Raw genomic sequence first — 21334 nt, 5'->3', positions numbered from 1 at the left:
CACACTCATGAAGATGTACAAACAAATGACAATAATCATTAATGCTAGACTTTCTTCTCTACTCTGTCTCTCTCTGTCTCTCTCTCTCTCTCTCTCTCTCTCTCTCTCTCTCTCTCTCTCTCTCTCTCTCTCTCTCTCTCTCTCTCTCTCTCTCTGTCTCTCTCTCTCTCTCTGTCTGTCTCTCTCTCTCTCTCTCTCTCTCTCTCTCTCTCTCTGTCTGTCTGTCTCTCTCTCTCTCTCTGTCTCTCTCTCTCTCTCTCTCTCTCTCTGTCTGTCTGTCTCTCTCTCTCTCTCTGTCTCTCTCTCTCTCTCTCTCTCTCTCTCTCTCTCTGTCTGTCTCTCTCTCTCTCTCTGTCTCTCTCTCTCTCTCTCGCTCGCTGGTGAAGGTGACCCTAGACAGGTGAACTTGAGAAAGAGTGTTCACCTTTCTGCAATGGTGAAGGTTGTTGGTGCCACCTACAGCGGCACCTGCCCTACCCCTACCCTCCCCTCCCTTTCCCCTCCCCACGAGTGCCTTTCTCCTGCTCTTCCTGCTGCTGCTATAGGTGTCTGCTGGCGTCTCTCCCCTGTTGTTCACTAGTCTGCTTCTCTCTCTCTCTTTCTCTGCTAATGTTCCTCTTTGTCTCCCTTTATCTTCGGCCTCCTCCTACTGCCTCTTCTTTCTCTTCTCTCTATTTTACTCCTCCCCCGTCATCGTACGTCTCTCTTTCTCCTTGTTCGCCTCTCTCCTCCGGTCCCTCTGTCTCCCTGTCCGTCACTCCGGACTAACACAATACGTCGCAAAATGGCCCAGCACTTGTAAACATTAAACCCTCGTAATACTGACCAGACCACACACTAGAAGGTGAAGGGACGACGACGTTTCGGTCCGTCCTGGACCATTCTCAAGTCGATTGTGAGTGGTCACAATCGACTTGAGAATGGTCCAGGACGGACCGAAACGTCGTCGTCCCTTCACCTTCTAGTGTGTTGTCTGGTCAACATACTTTATCCACGTTATTGTGACTCATCGTCAACCCTCGTAATACTGACGTCGTCTCTCCGTCGTCCTCCACAGGTTAGGTGGGTTGGTTGGGAGCGTTCGCTGCTGATTACATACAACTGCTGTATTTTTGTAACGGAGAGAACGGCTGGATGGTGACTGAGGCAGGATCATCGACACATATACACTGTATCACTGTATAACTGTATCACTGTATTACTGTATCACTGTATCACTGTATACTTGCGTTTCTCTGTTCCTCTGTTCCTTTGTTGCCTTTCTCTCCTCATTCTCTTCTCCATGTACATAGGTCACGAATAGGAGGAACAGCGACAAGAGAAAGAGAAGACGTAGAAGGCACTGAAGGAGGAGGAGGAGAATGAGAGAACAAGGCACAAATGGAAACATTAAGAATGTAGTTATAAGAAGGAAGGAACAGAACACAACAAGAACAGGAAGAGGAGAATGTTGAAGAGTAGTAGTAGTAGTAGGAAGGGGAGGAGGGGGAGGGGGAAGAGACCCAAGGGGAAAGGGGGACTGGGGGGTCGGGCAAGGGGGGGGGGGCTCATCCCCCCTCCGGGAGGCGTGAAGGTGAACTTTCTTTTCTCAAGTTCAACAGCACACTAACCGGGAGAGGTGAGGGGGGGGAGGGTCGCCTTCACTTGCTGCCGGGAGGGAGGGAGGGAGAGAGAGAGAGAGAGAGAGAGAGAGAGAGAGAGAGAGAGAGAGAGAGAGAGAGAGAGAGAGACAGACAGACAGAGAGAGAGAAAGAGAGAGAGAAAGAGAGAGAGAGAGAAAGAGAGAGAGAGAAAGAGAGAGAGAGAAAGAGAGAGAGAGAAAGAGAGAGAGAGAAAGAGAGAGAGAGACAGAGAGAGAGAGAAAGAGAGAGAGAAATATTACGAGATGTGTCCATCTTCCATCAACCATATTTACTAAACAATTTACGAGCTCCACAACTCTACGATGTTGACCCTACGAGTGACAACGTGGCGTGGGGTAAGGAAGGACCTCGTACAGCGAGTCCCACCTCACAGACCACTCATAACGACCCTCACTCAGCCACCACGACCAATCAGAGCTGCCCCTCGGGTCGTTAGTGCACGAGGAGACACCTGAAGACCCCCCCCCCCTGACCCCTGGTGTTATAAGATGATCAATACCCACTTACGACCCAATTCTAATGCAATGGTTTCTAATGCCATCCACAAAACTTTTCGTGGGTTCGAGACTCTGAACACTTTCAGGGTCTCACGGTCTCCAAAATTTATTGGGATTTTTTTTTGTTTCGACCTTACTGCAACAAATATATATATAACAATCAGTGTTCAAAATAGTGTTCAAGGCAGATAAGAGATAAAGACAGAATAAGGAATAATGAAAATAGCGAATTACAAAAATAATGATTTAAATAACAGCGATCAAAGACAGATACAAAATAAATTAGAAGTCAAGGAAATAACGGAACAAAATCCCAGGAAGAGAACCACAAAAGTCAAGAATTACAGGCGAATAAAATCACCGTCAAAAATTATCATTGGTTAAAATATTACGGACAAATTAAACAGCTGACAAAGCAATAAAAAATAATAATAATAATAATAATAATAATAAACAGAAATAGCTGAATAAATAGACAATAGACCAATAAATGTAATATAGGTGTATTACATATGTAATATGTAAATGTAATTTTACATTTTAATAAAATATAAAAATAATGGGTTTTAAATATAACTGGTGATAATAGACTAAACAAAGAAACCCGCAAACACAAACAAATCCACACAGTCAAACAAACACAAACACACAAACAACAAACACACAAACAACAAACACACAAACAACAAGCACACAAACAACAAACACACAAACAACAAGCACACAAACAACAAACCAGACGTCAAAAGCAGACAAAAATCAGTGTCAATTAAAATGAAAAAATTAAACACGTTTTTTTATAATTTCCAATTTAATTCATTTATTTTAAACTTAAATAAATTAATTCATTACACAATAAAACTCAGACTTCAAAATCGCAAGTGAACAACCACGACCGAAAAAATAATTGACAAGGAAATTTCGTCTCCGAAGAAATTCCATAAAACGAATTCACGACAAAAATATTAACAGAGAAACCTAGTTGTGCTTGCGGGGGTTGAGCTCTGGCTCTTTGGTCCCGCCTCTCAACTGTCAATCAACTGGTGTACAGGTTCCTGAGCCTACTGGGCTCTATCATATCTACATTTGAAACTGTGTATGGAGTCAGCCTCCACCACATCATTACTTAATGCATTCCATTTATTAGCTACTCTGACACTGAAAAAAAAAATTCTAACGTCTCTGTGGCTCATCTGGGTACTAAGTTTCCACCTGTGTCCCCTTATTCGTGTTCCACCAAAGAGTTCGTGCTAAAGTGTTTGTTTTTGTCCACCCTGTCAATTCCCCTGAGAATTTTGTAGGTGGTTATCATGTCTCCCCTTACTCTTCTGTTTTCCAGGGTTGTGAGGTTCAGCCCCCTGAGCCTTTCCTCGTAGCTCATTCCTCTCAGTTCCGGGACCAGTCTGGTGACATACCTCTGAATCTTCTCTAACTTTGTCTTGTGTTTAACTAGGTATGGACTCCAGGCTGGAGCTGCATGCTCCAGGATTGGTCTTACATAAGTAGTATACAGGGTCCTGAACGATTCCTTACACAAGTTTCTGAAGGCAGTTCTTATGTTGGCCAGTCTAGCATATTCCGCTGATGATATCCTTTTGATGTGGGCCTCTGGGGACAGGTTCGGTATGATATCGACCCCCAGATCTTTCTCTCTATTTGACTCTTGCAGGATATCACCTCCCAGATGGTACCTTGTGTTCAGCCTCCTGCTCCCTTCGCCTAATATCATTACTTTACACTTTCCTGAGTTGAACTTTAGCAGCCATTTTCTAGACCATTCCTCCAGTTCGTTCAGGTCATCCTGTAATCTCTGTCTATCTTCATCTGTCTTGATTCTTCTCATAATTTTTGCATCATCAGCAAACATTGAGAGGAATGAGTCTATACCCTCTGGAAGGTCGTTTACATAAACTAGAAACAGGATGGGTCCGAGTACAGAGCCCTGTGGCTCTGTACTCGTGTGTGTGTGTGTGTGTGTGTGTGTGTGTGTGTGTGTGTGTGTGTGTGTGTGTGTGTGTGTGTGTGTGTGTGTGTGTGTGTGTGTGTGTGGAGGGGGGAGGGGGGGTGGGGACCCGCCTCCAGTAACCAAGGCCAAACACAGGCGATATAACTAGCAGTAAACCCTCCAGCCACCTCTCTTTACCGTTGCTTTGGTTCCTGTTCAACGCCTTCACCCTAAACCCTCCCCCGCCCCCCTGCACCTTCGTCGTCCTTCCCCACCCCTCTCCCCTCCTTCCCCCTCCCAGTACAACGGGTCTCACCACAAGTGTCATAGTGACTGTTATTCTCAGTGTCTAACTAAGTAGCAGTCACCATACCCGCTGTTGCTGGCCTGTCGACCGCCACTGGCGCCCACTGATATCATGAGCAGGTTTGCGGCCAGTTGTTGACTCCTGTAGGACATAGCGGTGGTCTCTGGGGGCGTGTTCCTGACACCCGTGTCCTCCCCACGACTCTATACTCTCGCCTTATGAGCACGTAGAAAGTTGTTCATGAAGTACATATATATATGTAAGTGAAACAGGTTCCGTAGTGCTGGCCCGTGTGTTATTGTGGAGTCCTTCGTCTGCTGACCTCCTCCTCCTCCTCCACGGAATCTTGGTGATTTCGGGGCTTAGTGTCCCCGCGGCCCGGTCCTCGACTAGACCTCCACCCTCCAGGAAGCAGCCCGTGACAGCTGACTAACTCCCAGGTACCTGTTTACTGCTAGGTAACAGGCTCATCAGGGTGAAAGAAACTCTGCCCATTGTTTCTGCGCCCGGGATCGAACCCGGGACCACAGGATCACGCGTCCAGTGTTCTGTTAGCTCAACCACCGGCGCACTAAATGAGTTAATGTGCACCAGAGAACACATGATCCCAATCTACGAAATACTTACTGATCTTCCCTAACATAAATCCCCATAATTCTCGCCTTACTACTGAGTACCTACCTACTTCTAGGTAAAGACCGCATTAGGTGAAAGGAAACGTGCCCAATCACTTCCGTCCAGCCCGAGGAACGAACCTGGATCCTCAAATGTGAGTCGAGAACGTAAATGTCGAGCAAACATGCAGAGGTTCCGACATATCATAATTATGGAGCAGAAGAGATTTCCTCGAGGTCTTGGCCAGCTAATCTGGACAAACACGCGTGGTCTTGCTGTTGTGGAGCTGACAATACTGGCCAGGTGTCTCGTGGGACTGGCAGTACTGTCCAGGTGTCTCGTGGGGCTGACAATACTGGCCAGGTGTCTCGTGGGGCTGGCAGTACTGTCCGGGTGTCTCGTGGGGCTGACAGTACTGGCCAGGTGTCTCGTGGGGCTGGCAGTACTGTCCGGGTGTCTCGTGGGGCTGACAGTACTGGCCAGGTGTCTCGTGGGGCTGGCAGTACTGTCCGGGTGTCTCGTGGGGCTGACAGTACTGGCCAGGTGTCTCGTGGGACTGGCAGTACTGTCCAGGTGTCTCGTGGGGCTGACAGTACTGGCCAGGTGTCTCGTGGGGCTGGCAGTACTGTCCGGGTGTCTCGTGGGGCTGACAGTACTGGCCAGGTGTCTCGTGGGACTGGCAGTACTGTCCAGGTGTCTCGTGGGGCTGACAATACTGTCCGGGTGTCTCGTGGGACTGGCAGTACTGTCCAGGTGTCTCGTGGGACTGGCAGTACTGTCCAGGTGTCTCGTGGGGCTGACAATACTGTCCGGGTGTCTCGTGGGACTGGCAGTACTGTCCAGGTGTCTCGTGGGACTGGCAGTACTGTCCAGGTGTCTCGTGGGGCTGACAATACTGTCCGGGTGTCTCGTGGGACTGGCAGTACTGTCCAGGTGTCTCGTGGGACTGGCAGTACTGTCCAGGTGTCTCGTGGGGCTGACAGTACTGGCCAGGTGTCTCGTGGGGCTGGCAGTACTGTCCGGGTGTCTCGTGGGGCTGACAGTACTGGCCAGGTGTCTCGTGGGGCTGACAGTACTGGCCAGGTGTCTCGTGGGACTGGCAGTACTGTCCAGGTGTCTCGTGGGGCTGACAATACTGGCCAGGTGTCTCGTGGGGCTGGCAGTACTGTCCAGGTGTCTCGTGGGGCTGACAGTACTGGCCAGGTGTCTCGTGGGGCTGACAGTACTGGCCAGGTGTCTCGTGGGGCTGACAGTACTGTCCGGGTGTCTCGTGGGACTGACAGTACTGGCCAGGTGTCTCGTGGGGCTGACAGTACTGTCCGGGTGTCTCGTGGGACTGACAGTACTGGCCAGGTGTCTCGTGGGGCTGACAGTACTGTCCAGGTGTCTCGTGGGGCTGACAGTACTGACCGGGTGTCTCGTGGGACTGACAGTACTGGCCAGGTGTCTCGTGGGGCTGACAGTACTGACCGGGTGTCTCGTGGGACTGACAGTACTGGCCAGGTGTCTCGTGGGGCTGACAGTACTGGCCAGGTGTCTCGTGGGACTGACAGTACTGACCGGGTGTCTCGTGGGACTGACAGTACTGGCCAGGTGTCTCGTGGGGCTGACAGTACTGTCCAGGTGTCTCGTGGGGCTGACAGTACTGGCCAGGTGTCTCGTGGGACTGACAATACTGTCCAGGTGTCTCGTGGGGCTGACAATACTGGCCAGGTGTCTCGTGGGGCTGACAGTACTGGCCAGGTGTCTCGTGGGACTGACAGTACTGGCCAGGTGTCTCGTGGGGCTGACAGTACTGTCCAGGTGTCTCGTGGGGCTGACAGTACTGGCCAGGTGTCTCGTGGGGCTGACAGTACTGGCCAGGTGTCTCGTGGGGCTGACAGTACTGGCCAGGTGTCTCGTGGGGCTGACAGTACTGGCCAGGTGTCTCGTGGGGCTGACAGTACTGGCCAGGTATGTTGGAACGAAAATGATGTAAATCGCTTTTCTCTGACGAGTGATATTTGATAAATTGCTGAAAACACAGACTGAACAGCGTGTGTGCTTGGGGGTCGTGCGTGTGCGTGCGTGGGTGCGTGCGTGCGTGTGTGCGTGGGTGCATGCGTGTGCGTCAAAAAGGAAAGACAGGAACACTTTCGTGCGAGTTCAGAGCCATATAGCGGAAGGGTCGTCCGCGACCCGTAGCGGCTGCGCGCGGTGGCCTGACCGGCGTCCCTGCGCGCGCACCTGTGAGTGTGTATGTGTATGTACGAAGCCTCGCGTCCTGGCACACATCCAGCAGTTTCCCTCTCTGTACGCTCCGTCACTTTCATTGTGGGTAACGCGGCCGACAACCTCAAGTTACCTCACCACCCGCCGCCACTGTCTCACCTTAACCCCTCCCTCCCTCTTTCATTCTCTTCCTACCCCTCCTCCTCCTCCTACCCCCCCTAATAAGACGTTCCTCTTCCCCCTCCCTGCGCCTCGCCCCACTCCTGTACACCCCCCCCCTCCTCCCTCGTGAACGAAAGCGTCGACCCGTTCCAGCAAGAGTTTCGCTACTCTGAAAACTGTGTTTACTATAGTTGCTCCTGTTTAGGCGCTTCGTACACACTGGTTTAGAATTCAGTTTCGGAGTGTTTCACTGTCACTCACTGTCAGTCACTGTTACAGTCTCAATCACTTTATAACTTGACAGGTGTCTAAGTATGCACTATAACTGCCTCAGTTACGTCCGGAAAAACACATTATGGGGGAAAATGAAGTCATTCGCGCGCTTGGTGGGGGGATATGAAGAGGAATGTCTTGGTCAATGCCGATGATGTCTCCCTGACACTGATGTCAGCTCCACCCTGACATTCGAACCTTCTTTTTCACGGTCAGCACCGCTGGCGGGCTGGCACACACTGGGGGGGGGGTAGGCAAGTGTTAACGGTACATATACTGTAGGATGTTGACTAAACATCACAAAGTTTGTTTGTGTTACATCACAAAGATGTTAAACACAACATACTTTAGCCACGTTATTGTGACTCATCGCCTGAACATACTGAAGAGCTTCAACATGGGCCACATAGTGAAGAACGTCAACATTAGCCGAGGCTAATTCCCCAACATCCCGCCAGCACTCTGATGGTAATCTTGGGTATGGTATTTTATCAAATCACCTAATTCTTTGGGGTGATTTGACTACCATCATCTTTTGTCCGGTCGTGATGGTTGAGTGGTTAAGGGGTCCTGTACACCAGTTGCAGAGTGCTCCTGGCAGTATGGGTTCGAGTCACTTCTGGGGTGTGAGTTTTCTGTTTATATATATATATATATATATATATATATATATATATATATATATATATATATATATATATATATATATATATATATATATATATATATCGTAAGTGGTTCAAAAAGTGGGCCACCAGTCACTATTCAAGGCAATTTACATCTAATGTGAGCCAGTTAAACAGTTAATAATCCTGCTCCACACCCACCCAACTGGGCGGCAGCTTTACAGTCATGTGCTCCACACCCACCCAACTGGGCGGCAGCTTTACAGTCATGTGCTCCACACCCACCCAACTGGGCGGCAGCTTTACAGTCATGTGCTCCACACCCACCCAACTGGGCGGCAGCTTTACAGTCATGTGCTCCACACCCACCCAACTGGGCGGCAGCTTTACAGTCATGTGCTCCACACCCACCCAACTGGGCGGCAGCTTTACAGTCATGTGCTCCACACCCACCCAACTGGGCGGCAGCTTTACAGTCATGTGCTCCACACCCACCCAACTGGGCGGCGGCTTTACAATCATGTGCTCCACACCCACCCAACTGGGCGGCAGCTTTACAGTCATATGCTCCACACCCACCCAACTGGGCGGCGGCTTTACAGTCATATGCTCCACACCCACCCAACTGGGCGGCAGCTTTACAGTCATATGCTCCACACCCACCCAACTGGGCGGCGGCTTTACAGTCATATGCTCCACACCCACCCAACTGGGCGGCAGCTTTACAGTCATATGCTCCACACCCACACAACTGGGCGGCAGCTTTACAGTCATATGCTCCACACCCACACAACTGGGCGGCAGCTTTACAGTCATGTGCTCCACACCTACAGTCACTAATCTTCGTATACCTGGCTAAGATACCTCGACAGTACATCATTTTAAGTGAAGTACTTACACATTTCCTGAACACCATTTATAGAGTTCTCTAAATTTCAGCTGAGAAAGTTTACATTTAACCAAGTCTACGTCCAGCTGGTGGTGTAAACTAAGCAGAGATACTTGTAGCCGAGTCTACGCCTAGCAGTGGTAACATCTAGAAGTCTGCCGACGTTAACGGTTGGGGAATTCTTCCTGTATAACACTATGATAACAGGTGGAGTAACTGGTGTGAATTTCACTTTGCCTCAAGTCTACCAGCCTTAGTTCCTGCTCCCCGTGTTATGCTAGCCCGCAGGTCGCTATAACCACGGGTTATACAGTATAACCTCTGGTTATACTCGCCGGTCTGTATAACCAAGGGGTTATACAGTATAACCTCTGGTTATACTCGCCGGTCTGTATAACCAAGGGGTTATACAGTATAACCTCTGGTTATACTCGCCGGTCTGTATAACCAAGGGGTTATACAGTATAACCTCTGGTTATACTCGCCGGTCTGTATAACCAAGGGGTTATACAGTATAACCTCTGGTTATACTCGCCGGTCTGATGACAATTTTCTCCTTGTTTGTAATGTATATTCAGAGATTTGGTCCACTGTTGGGCATCTTTCCTTCTCTGTCTTTCTCTTTTTCTCTAATTCTTTATTTATCCGTCTCTTCCTTAATTCTCATTTGCATTTCTTTGGAAAATGTTCTTTTGAGATGGTTACCCTTCGTGAAAGTGTTCCACTCAAGAAAGTGTTCCACTCAAGAAAGTGTTCCACTCAAGAAAGTGTTCCACTCAAGAAAGTGTTCCACTCAAGAAAGTGTTTCACTCAAGAAAGTGTTCCACTCAAGAAAGTGTTCCACTCAAGAAAGTGTTCCACTCAAGAAAGTGTTTCACTCAAGAAAGTGTTCACTCAAGAAAGTGTTCCACTCAAGAAAGTGTTCCACTCAAGAAAGTGTTCACCCAAGAAAGTGTTCACCCAAGAAAGTGTTCCTCTTAAGTCCCGGCGACGCCATCGGCCGGATGTATCGTCCTGGTATTCACGTAACCGGTGATCCATGTGGAAGTAGGGGGTAAGGAGGAATGAAAGTTATTAGGCGGTGGAAGGGGGTGGAAGGGGGTGATAGGGGAGGGGGATGGAATGGGATAGAAAGGGTCCCTATACCTATTCCTCTCCCCTCCCCCCAACATAACAGGACTAGGCTGAGACACACAGGGTGTACACAACCCAGAATGAGGCCATCGCCCGGGTGTTACCGCTACACACACCCCCAACACCCCCCCCCCCACCTTACCTCTACCCCCCTCCCCAAAATCCCCCACCCCTCCCTCTCTCCCACCTTCCCCTGACCATTCACTCTTCAATTGTTGTTATTGTTGATCTTGAGGGGAGAGTGGTGGGGAGGGGAGAGTGGTGGGGAGGGGAGACAGAAGAGTAAGAGGAGACATGGTCACAATCTACAAAATTCTCAAAGGAATTGAGAGGGTAGATAAGGATAAACTTTTTAATGCAGGTGGAACACGTACAAGCTAAGGACACAGGTGGAGACTGAGTAGTCAAATGAGCCACAGGGACGTTAGAAAGAACTTTTTTACTTTCAGAATAGTTAACAGGTGGAACACATTAGGCAGTGATGTGGTGGAGGCTGACTCCATACACAGTTTCAAATGTAGATATGATAGAGCCCAGTAGGCTCAGGAGTCTGTACACCAGTTGATTGACAGTTGAGAGGCGGGACCAAAGAGCCAAAGCTCAATCATTTCAACCACAACTAGGTGAGTACACAGACACACAGACAGGGCAGTTGGTAAAAGAGAGAATCAGAGGAGTTGAAGCTTCTTATCAGCACAAATAATCGCAATTAGTGTCCAACAGATGGAAATATGAGAGTTTGTGGTATTATATTGACACTGCATTTTCTTTCTTTGGCCACAACATTTAAAATGATCTTAATAGTGTTAAACTTATTCATTATTTAACTCTTTAGAAGTTAAAACATGCATAAACACTTATATTCTGATATACTATGTATGACATATTTATATCAGTATCATACATATGTACATATATATTCAAATATGTATCACAACATATTCATATACATATATATTCACACATACACATATACAAACTTTTGTGTATTACTAAGTAAACACAACAGCTTGTTAATTTTCTCATATTATATATATATATATATATATATATATATATATATATATATATATATATATATATATATATATATATATATATATATATATATATATATATATAATGTACACAAGTAGACTACTTTCACTCGCGACAAACATTGGTATTTATAAGTGTGAGTACACCTAGCTCTATGCTAGAGTACACCTGGCTCTGTGCTAGAGTACACCTGGCTCTGTGCTAGAGTACACCTGGCTCTATGCTAGAGTACACCTGGCTCTGTGCTAGAGTACACCTGGCTCTATGCTAGAGTACACCTGGCTCTACACTTCAGTACACCTGGCTCTATGCTAGAGTACACCTGGCTCTGTGCTAGAGGAGCCGTCAGTGGCCAGGGAAGGTTAAGGCTCGGGTGAGGTGGGTCCAGACTCCGGCTTCCTGTTGTCCTCCAGGCTGGTGTCAGGATCATGTGACCACCTTCCACCAGCTGCTGTAGGTCCCTGAGTCGTCGTCCTCATGTTGACTACTGATGTTACCACCACCACTACCACCACCATCACTACCACCACCACCACTACTACCACCACCACTACCACCACCATCACTACCACTACCACCACTACTACCACCACTACCACCACCACTACTACCACTACCACCACCACTACCACTACCACTACTGCCACCACTACCACTACTACCACCACTAACACTACCACTACCACTACTACCACCACTACCACTACCACCACTACTACCACCACCACTACCACCACCACTACTACCACTACCACTACCACTACTACCACCACTACCACTACTACCACCACTAACACTACCACCACTACTACCACCACCACTACCACCACCACTACTACCACTACCACTACCACTACTACCACCACTACCACTACTACCACCACTAACACTACCACTATCCCAGCAGGTACAACAAGGTATTGGTACAGGTTGGGCATGAAAGATTAGACCAAACCACCACCAGGCTTCCTGTTAGGTAAGCACTCTTAGGTCAACACGTCCTCCCTATCCTTCCTCACCTCCTTCCCCACCCCCACTACCCCCACCCCCACTACCCCCCCCCCCCCCCACCCCCCCCCCCCCACCACCACCAAAACCACCAACGCCACCACCTGTACAACCGGATACCACCACCCCCCATACCCCCAAAACCTCTCCCCCCCCCTCCCCCCCGACCCACCCTCAATCTCCCTCCGTACCCCCCCCCCCCCCAATCACCGTTATGCATAGGTAACAGTGAGAACTGAAGGTGACTGGTTGAATTGTTCAGCTAGAACAACACGATGAACGATGAAGAACAGTTCTCCGTGTTATACGAGTCTACCCTCTAGGTCAGGGTTGCCCACATGTACACATTTCTGGTTTGGGCTAAACCACTTCAAATTCGACGCTTGTCAATGGTGAACACAAGCTGATAGATCAACCCGTTCTCTCTCTCTCTCTCTCTCTCTCTCTCTCTCTCTCTCTCTCTCTCTCTCTCTCTCTCTCTACCTCTCTCTTTCTCTCTGTCTCTTTCTCTCTCTTCCTCTCTCTCTCTCTCTCACTCCCTTAAAAATCTAACCTTTTAGTCAAACCAGCAACGTACGAGCCCAAGCAACCTACCTAACCTATCAAGTCCCATGCATAGAAAACGGGGATATATGTGAGCTGCTTCGATAACGTGAAAAACGCGACCTATTAGATGACAAGAGAGGTTGTAGGGCACTCTCAAGTAAACAGCATTATAGAAAACGGACACCAGCAACATTACAATAATAGGGGAAATCAATTGTTATATAATTGTTATATAACAAAACATCGTAAGAGATAACATGACTTGCAACAGAAACAGTAAGAGTAACAGCATTAACGGTGAGTCTTGGAACAGTAAGAGTAACAGGCATTAACGGTGAGTCTTGGAACAGTAAGAGTAACAGGCATTAACGGTGAGTCTTGGAACAGTAAGAGTAACAGGCATTAACGGTGAGTCTTGGAACAGTAAGAGTAACAGGCATTAACGGTGAGTCTTGGAACAGTAAGAGTAACAGGCATTAACGGTGAGTCTTGGAACAGTAAGAGTAACAGGGTGGAACTCCCGCACGCAGACTTGGCGGGTAAGTGTGCCAACGGCCTGAGGTAACCGTCGCCTGACCTTCGCTCTCTTGTTGTACCACCACCACCACCACTCCTACCACCACTACCAACACCCCTGCCACCACCCCTGCTACCACCACTACCAACACCCCTGCCACCACCCCTGCTACCACCACTACCACCACCCCTGCTACCACCACTACCACCACGACTACCACCACTACTTTAGCAACAAACTTAGCCTGACTCAGGGGATATTAGATATATATATATATTCCTCTCTGGCTCTCTCATCCAAGACCAGTTCTACCCCTGACATTGAAAGAGGAGCTCCAGAGGTACAAGATGTCCTCTATGACAGAGGTGGGGGGGGGTTGTGCATGGGGGGGGGGGGGGAAGGGAGGAGTGTGTGGATATCCTGGTCCGGCTTCAGTAGAAGCCTCAGAAAACCCTCGTGTGTTCAGTAGAAGTCCAGGTTGCAATGCTTATTACCATGTCGTGGTCTAGTCGGGTAGAAGTGTGTGCGTGGGAACACCCCACCGCATAGGTTCGAGCCTTCGTCACGGCTCCAACGGATTTTCTCATTGATGTATCACGTTACTGTAACTACTCTGTGTATAATATTATTGTTATTATGCGAGTTTGGTGTTAACCAGGACGCTGGTTTGATCTCCGTACTGCTCCAGAGATGATCTCGGTAACTTTATTAATGTTAATTTGCATCTTTTTATAATGTAATTCTTTATGTTCTTGTTCGTTGCCATCAGGTTGTTTCATCTTGAACGTCCACTACGCTACGGACACCCTCGTCTTGCTGCCTCAGTCACGCCATTCCCGAGAGGCAACACTACTCTCTGCTCTGGGCTTAACTACACACTTGTGGCAACAATTATATTCTACTGTATGTGGATCACCTTGTGAATCCGGATCTGTTGCTGAGAACGGTCGGCCTGACTCGCGTTCCCGCAACAGCTGTTGCTTCACATTCTTGCTTAAATACGGTTTATGGTAGATCAGACTTTTTGTGAATTTCTTCTCGTGAAGATGTTGTACGGCTCTTATTACATAGTTATAACGTCATCGTTGATTACTTTTTATATTACGGAAAAGGCTCGATAATTTGTTTCATTATTTTATAAGATATTAAACTATTATTAAATATATTCACCGAGATATTTTCACTCTTGCGCAAGATGTCAGCTGTCTAAAGAGTGTAAACAGTTGTAACAGAAAACGGAATACTTTCACGATTTTCATGGAAAACTGTCTGAAAGTGGAAGAGTGAATCTCAAGTATAATGGAACATGCCTTTCATATCTTTTACGTCGGTGACTGGAAGTCTGCTATGTTGTTCGAGATCCTCATGCCTGCGGTGTTGTGTCTTGCTGTGGATGGCCTTGGTTGTAGGGTTGATATAAAGCCATTGCTTTCTTACTGACTTTAATACTTATAATGGTACATGACTAGCAGAGTCCAAGCTTGGCGGGCGTCATGCACACTCTCTGTTTACATACTGCTGGGGTATGAAGCGCAGCGCATACAAACGGATGTCGCCGTTTGCTATGAACGTGACAATGCCGTTTGCTTGAAGCCATGTTGCCCGAGGTCCTCTTGTCGGTGACTGGAAGCCCGATATGATGGTCGTCGTTCTCATGTCGGTAACTGGAAGGTTGTTATGTTGTTCAAGGCCCTTTCTTTGGCTGGGATCCTCGTTCTAGAAAATGGTAGCTGCTCGCGAAATTGACATACTGTCCCGGTTTCTGTTTTGGGTCTTCTGGTAGGTTAGGATAAGGACACTTTAGTAGGACAGTTTCCTGACGTTTGGGAAACATTAGGAGGACGGGCTGTGCTATATTGCTGGAGGTCGGCATCGTGAAGGGCCAGGCTGGTCCGGCGGTCAAGCAGAGTTTATAATAATAATATTTTATTTACAAGAAGCTACAATGGATTGGTGAGATTACATTCTTGCTAAGCCACTAACACGCCTAACGTTCCGGGCAGTTTAGCTCCACCCAACATGTGCAGAGACCATGCGCAAGGAGGATCGACTAGGCACGACACCAAACTGTTCACCCCCTGTTCATCCAGCTGTAATTAGGACCTGGTTGTAAACAGAGCGGCAGGTGCTCGTGTTCCCTAGAGCACGTGTATCCAGCTGGTGGTCCAGGGAAAGCGAGGATGGAGGATAATGATTCAAATGACCTATAAATGTGCTTGCATGGTTGTGCATTAGCTAATGAGCTCCAATTCTCCTGCTGCCGGTTGTTTAATGCTATGGTTTTCATCCTTCGTTTATTAACAAGACGGATGTGATGTTGATCTACTTCCTTCTTGAAGTTGAAGTGTAAGACTCAGTGTATTCGTGGTATACCTAATATAGCATATATCTCGGAGCACACAGCCTTCAGAGCTGTATTTACATTGGTACACAACATTGGTACACCTCAGGTTGTCAGAGGAGGCAGAGAGGTTATATATCATAGTGAGGGAAGATGTACGAGGGATGTTATAATAAATAACAGGATGAATCCTTGCGTTTTCACTGCAAAGTTTGCAATTCCTTTCACGTGTCCGGCCTACAAACTGTATGTAAGGTACTGGCGCGTGAGTCCACAGTACCCGGCGTGAGTCCACAGTACCCGGCGTGAGTCCTTAGTACCCGGCGTGAGTCCACAGTACCCGGCGTGAGTCCATAGCACCCAGCGTGAGTCCACAGTACCCGGCGTGAGTCCACAGTACCCAGCGTGAGTCCACAGTCACATATTGTACAGCTGACTGTCGCATCATACAAAGGGATGCCGTAACACACCAGAATTGCATCAGCAAATATTGCAAATCTGACCAAATTAACGTTGATATCAACAATGGAGGAGCAGGTTGTGCCGGGCTAGGATGTGTTTGTGTCTCCCTGTCTACGTGGGTCCGCGGGTCCGCCCTCCGGACTCACTCTGGACGTCTAGTCCGGAGGGAAGAGTCCTGGGGTGAGCGGTGCGAACATTCTATGAATACCCGGCCGATGACCTCGTATGGTTACGATGAGTCGAGCGACCCAGGAGACATTCACTATGTGAATCGTAAACTCTGGCTCTTTCTCACCTGGGAAGTGATTCTGCGATGACGGGTCGGGTGGATAGACAAGGTATTCTTCTCTGTCTGTCTGTCTGTCTGTCTGTCTGTCTGTCTGTCTGTCTGTCTGTCCGTCCACACAAGTAATTTTTTTAACTCATTCATCAAAATAAATGTTAGAGGAAATATATATGATAAAGAATAACTTGATATTTATGTGCTCCTGTTATTTATTTAGTTTCTGGAGGTTTGTTAGTGTGAGTTCCAAACCTGTTGACACGTGTGGACGAGGACAAGAAGCAAACACACTTGAGCTGACACGGCCGGGAGGGGGGGGGCGAGACTGGCATTTACGATGCCACGGCTGACACGAATGACTTATTGAAGGTCAGGAAGGCACTTACTGAAGCAGGACGCGGAGTGGGTCCTCAAGGACGATCTAGATCTCACACACACACACACACACACACACACACACACACACACACACACACACACACACACACACACACACACACACACACACACACGTGTGGGACACACAAACCCCGACAGATGAGGATTGTAGGATCCTCCAAGAGGATTTGAACAGGTTGCAAAGATGGTCAGAGAAATGGCTACTGGAGTTCAACACGAACAAATGTAAAGCTATGGAGATGGGACTAGGTAATAGGAGACCAAAGGGACAGTACACAATGAAGGGGAACAGCCTACCTGTGACGACGCGAGAAAGAGACCTGGGCGTGGACGTAACACCTAATCTAACTCCTGAAGCACATATAAATAGGATAACGACAGAGCGTACTCTACACTGGCAAAAGTTAGAACATAATTCAGAAACCTAAGTAAGGAGGCTTTTAGGGCGCTTTACACTGCCTACGTGAGGCCAGTCTTACTGTATGCCGCCTCATCATGGAGTCCCCATTTGAAGAAACATATAAGGAAACTGAAAAAGGTTCAGAAGTTTGCAACGAGACTCGTCCCAGCGTTACGTGGGATGGGGTATGAAGAGCGCCTGAAGGAACTGTGCCTTACGACACTAGAAAAAAGAAGGGACAGGTGGGATATGATAGGAATGTATAAAATACTCAGGGGGATTGACAGAGTGGAAATATATGAAATGTTCATACGGAATAGTAACAGAACGAGGGGACATGGGTGGAAGGTGGAAACTCAGATGAGTCACAGAGATGTTAGGAAGTTTTTATTTTAGGAACTGAATAAGAAATTCCGGGAAGTCTTCATAGTAGAGCAAGGGGAAGTCCCCAGAGATAAGAGAGAATATCTAACCGAATACCATTAGAGGAGTTTGTGATTACCAGTGGGGAGGTGAGGAAGCATCTGCTAGAGTTGGAAGTGACAAAGGCTATAGGCCCGGATGAAATCTCACCTTGGATACTGAAGGAAGGAGCAGAAGCACTGTGCCTGCCATTCTCCATGGTGTATAACAAATCACTGGAAACAGGGGAACTGCCAGAAATTTGGAAGGCAGCTAATGTAGTTCCAATATACAAGAAAGGGGATAGGCAGGAGGCACTGAACTACAGGCCAGTGTCCTGAAGGCTTGTCCTGCGCAACGCCTCCATGCAGGCCTGGAGAGGGTCAAGAGGGACAGTGATGACCCAGCACGGACGAAGCCCACCCGGCAACCACTTGTACTTAGGATATGTACTAACTGGCTGACTGACGAGGCTTTGCCACCCTCTACCCTACCTTCCATGAGAAGCCTAGAATTGCTTCACCTACCTTCCTTGACGACTCCAGCTCAAGGTGTCATGCAAACTGCACCTACTATCAAGAAGAAGGACTATTGTACTTAGTATACCTCAGTTTCCCACAGACTGCTGTTCGTTTTCTGTTGCTATCGTCTTTCATTGAATCAAAGAAAACTATATTTCGTTTCATATTTTAGCAATAACTAAATCATATTTTATTTTATAGGAAAAGCTGATGAATGAGACGAACTTGTGTAAACTGTGCTTAAGATGTGCCTTTTAGTTGCGTTTAATGTGTGTTGATTTTAGTTGACTTGACGAGAGGGACGATGGCTTCAGGATGCTTGTTATTATAGGTCATCTGACTCTGTTATGCATCTCGTTTTCTTTGAGGGGATCCGAAAATAATGATAATTCTTCTTCTTCTAGATAATATAGAGCCCGGAATGAGTACCTCAGTGTGAAGAAAGAAACAGAGAAAATATGAAAATAACATCGGGGGTAAAACCCAGACCCAACCCAAACTGCTCCGAACTGCACATCAGGAGGCAAACAACATTGGAGAAACAGATGATGAAACTGAGAAAAGGGAAGAACAGATACACAGAGAAGGGAGGTTAGGCCTAGGGAGGTTAGTTAAGATAGTTTAGTTTGTCAAAGCAACACCAGTAAAAAATTGTTTATCGGGTTGGCCAACTCAAAGCGTGCAGAAGCACTTAGTGTGCCACTCTCTATGGTATATAACAGATCACAAGAAACAGGAGACCTACCAGAATGTTGGAAGACAGCTAATGTAGTCTCCAATATACAAAAAAGGTGACAGGCAGAAGACATTGAACTACAGGCCGGTGTGTCTAACCAGTATACCATGCAAGGTGATGGAGAAGATTGTGAGTAAAAACCTCGTAGAACATCCTGAGAGAAGGAGCTTTGTAACACACCACCAGCATGGGTGTCAGGGATGGTATATAGTGCCTCACACTTTTAATAAAATTCTATGACCAGGCGTTGCCATTCCATTGGAGACTTTCGTAGCCGTGGAGGAGGAGGGACCTGCTGCTTGGGTGACAGCTTCTCCTCCATATCAACCTACCCTGGCTTTGCGCCCTGGAGAGGCCACTCCAGACCGACAACCAGAACGCAACCCCCATAGTCTCCTGAGACTGATGGATGCCTACTACTGCCTTCTATGACCAGGCAACAAAAATTAGGCAAGAAAGAGAAGGTTGGGCACACAGCATTTTCTTGACTGTTAGAAAGCCTTTGATACTGTACCCCAAAAAGAGATTGGTACAGAAGTTGGAGACACAGTACGAATAACAGTTAAAGTGTTCCAGTGGGTAATGGAGTATTTAAGGAACAGAAAATTGTCAAGAATAGTATCAAGAGTCCTGTTGGCTTCATCATGCCAGTTATACACAGGGGCCTCAGTTCCCGGTCCCGCCTCTCTTTGCTACCATGAAGGAATTGTACATTATTATTTATAAATATTCGACGAAATTCGCGTATACGTCAGTATCCGCGACCCATGCTAGGTTTCAAGGCCTAAGACGATTTTGACCGTACTGGACCTCGTCCTCGAGCTGACCTCCTCCCGAGACTTCTCTTAGAGGTGCCAGACCGGACCGTGAGACATCAGACTCAAGGTGAGCTTTATAGTACCTGAAGCCCTATCCGGCTCTTGGAGGCGTCGCCAGAACCCTCCATATGGCGCACACCGCTACTGCAGCAGGATGCAGCCCTCAACAGTTGCCAGCTCTTGGGTAAATAGATTTCGCTATATAGATGAACAATAACATCAGGTGAAAGGAAACGGGATCAATCTTTTCTGTTCAGCTGCGGGATTCCCCGCAGCTGAACAGCAACCCGTTAATTAAGGTCGGTCATATTTTAAGCAGTGTACGCTAATAGGCCCACTTTCATTTTAAACTACAACAGAAAACGGCGCCTAAAAAGAACGAGGCTGGGGGGACTGAGTAAATATCATTAGCAGACTTGCTGGCATTGCGAGTAATTCGGTGTCTGTATGTCTGTACTCACCTAGTTGTATTTAAGGGGGGGGAGGGTTGAGCTCCGGCTCTTTGGTCCCGCCTCTCAACTATCAATCACCTGTGCATAGGTTCCTACTGGGCTCTATCTTATTTCATTTGAAACTAAATACCTAAAGTCACGTATTAGTGGCTTTAGGTATTATATGTACTATTGTATGTACTAGCTCTATACATATATCCAACATTATGTTTGTAAATCAACTAATTATGTACTTTCCCGGAATAAAAATTTATTTATTATTTAGTTATTATTATTTATAAACTGTGTATGGAGGTTATCTTGAGGTTATCTTGAGATGATTTCGGGGCTTTAGTGTCCCCGCGGCCCGGTCCTCGACCAGGCCTCCACCCCCAGGAAGCAGCTCGTGACAGCTGACTAACACCCAGGTACCTATTTTACTGCTAGGTAACAGGGGCATAGGGTGAAAGAAACTCTGTCCATTGTTTCTCGCCGGCGCCTGGGATCGAACCCAGGACCACAGGATCACAAGTCCAGTGTGCTGTCCGCTCGGCCGACCGGCTCCCTCAATAGAGAGCCCAATAGGAGAGCCCAATAGGCTCAGGAATCATGTACACCTGTTGATTGACGGTTGAGAGGCGGGACCAAAGAGCCAGAGCTCAATCCCCGCAAGCACAACTAGGTGAGTACAGGATTTATGTTGGCGGCTGACGCTGCTCCGTGATGAGTGGGTGCCATGAGTGGGTGCCATGAGGGGGGTGCCATGAGGGGGGGGGGTGCCATGAGGTACACCCCTCACTCATGTTTAGGAACATCCCTCTCTCGCCTGGCAACAGTCACATAAATCCATCCCTTACTCATGAACAGAGACGTAACCTCCTCTCTGGCTTAGGAACAGAGACCTAAATCAGTTTCTAGCTCAGGAACGCTGACGGAAAAATTCTTCTCCCGCTCATAAATAATCTCACAGATTGCCTTGTACACTTTTTCTATCAAGCTATTTGATCCCTTAGAGTAAGATTCCTGTAGGACGAAGATAAGAAGGTGGAGGAGTTAGAGAGAGTGCGGCGGGAGGCGTCATAGAGGCAGGGGCCTCCGGGAGGTGTAGCGCGGGAACACACACACGAAGG

Source organism: Procambarus clarkii, chromosome 31 (genome assembly GCF_040958095.1).
Source record: "Procambarus clarkii isolate CNS0578487 chromosome 31, FALCON_Pclarkii_2.0, whole genome shotgun sequence".
NCBI lineage: Eukaryota > Metazoa > Arthropoda > Malacostraca > Decapoda > Cambaridae > Procambarus > Procambarus clarkii.
Note: the sequence above shows the minus strand (reverse complement) of the source record.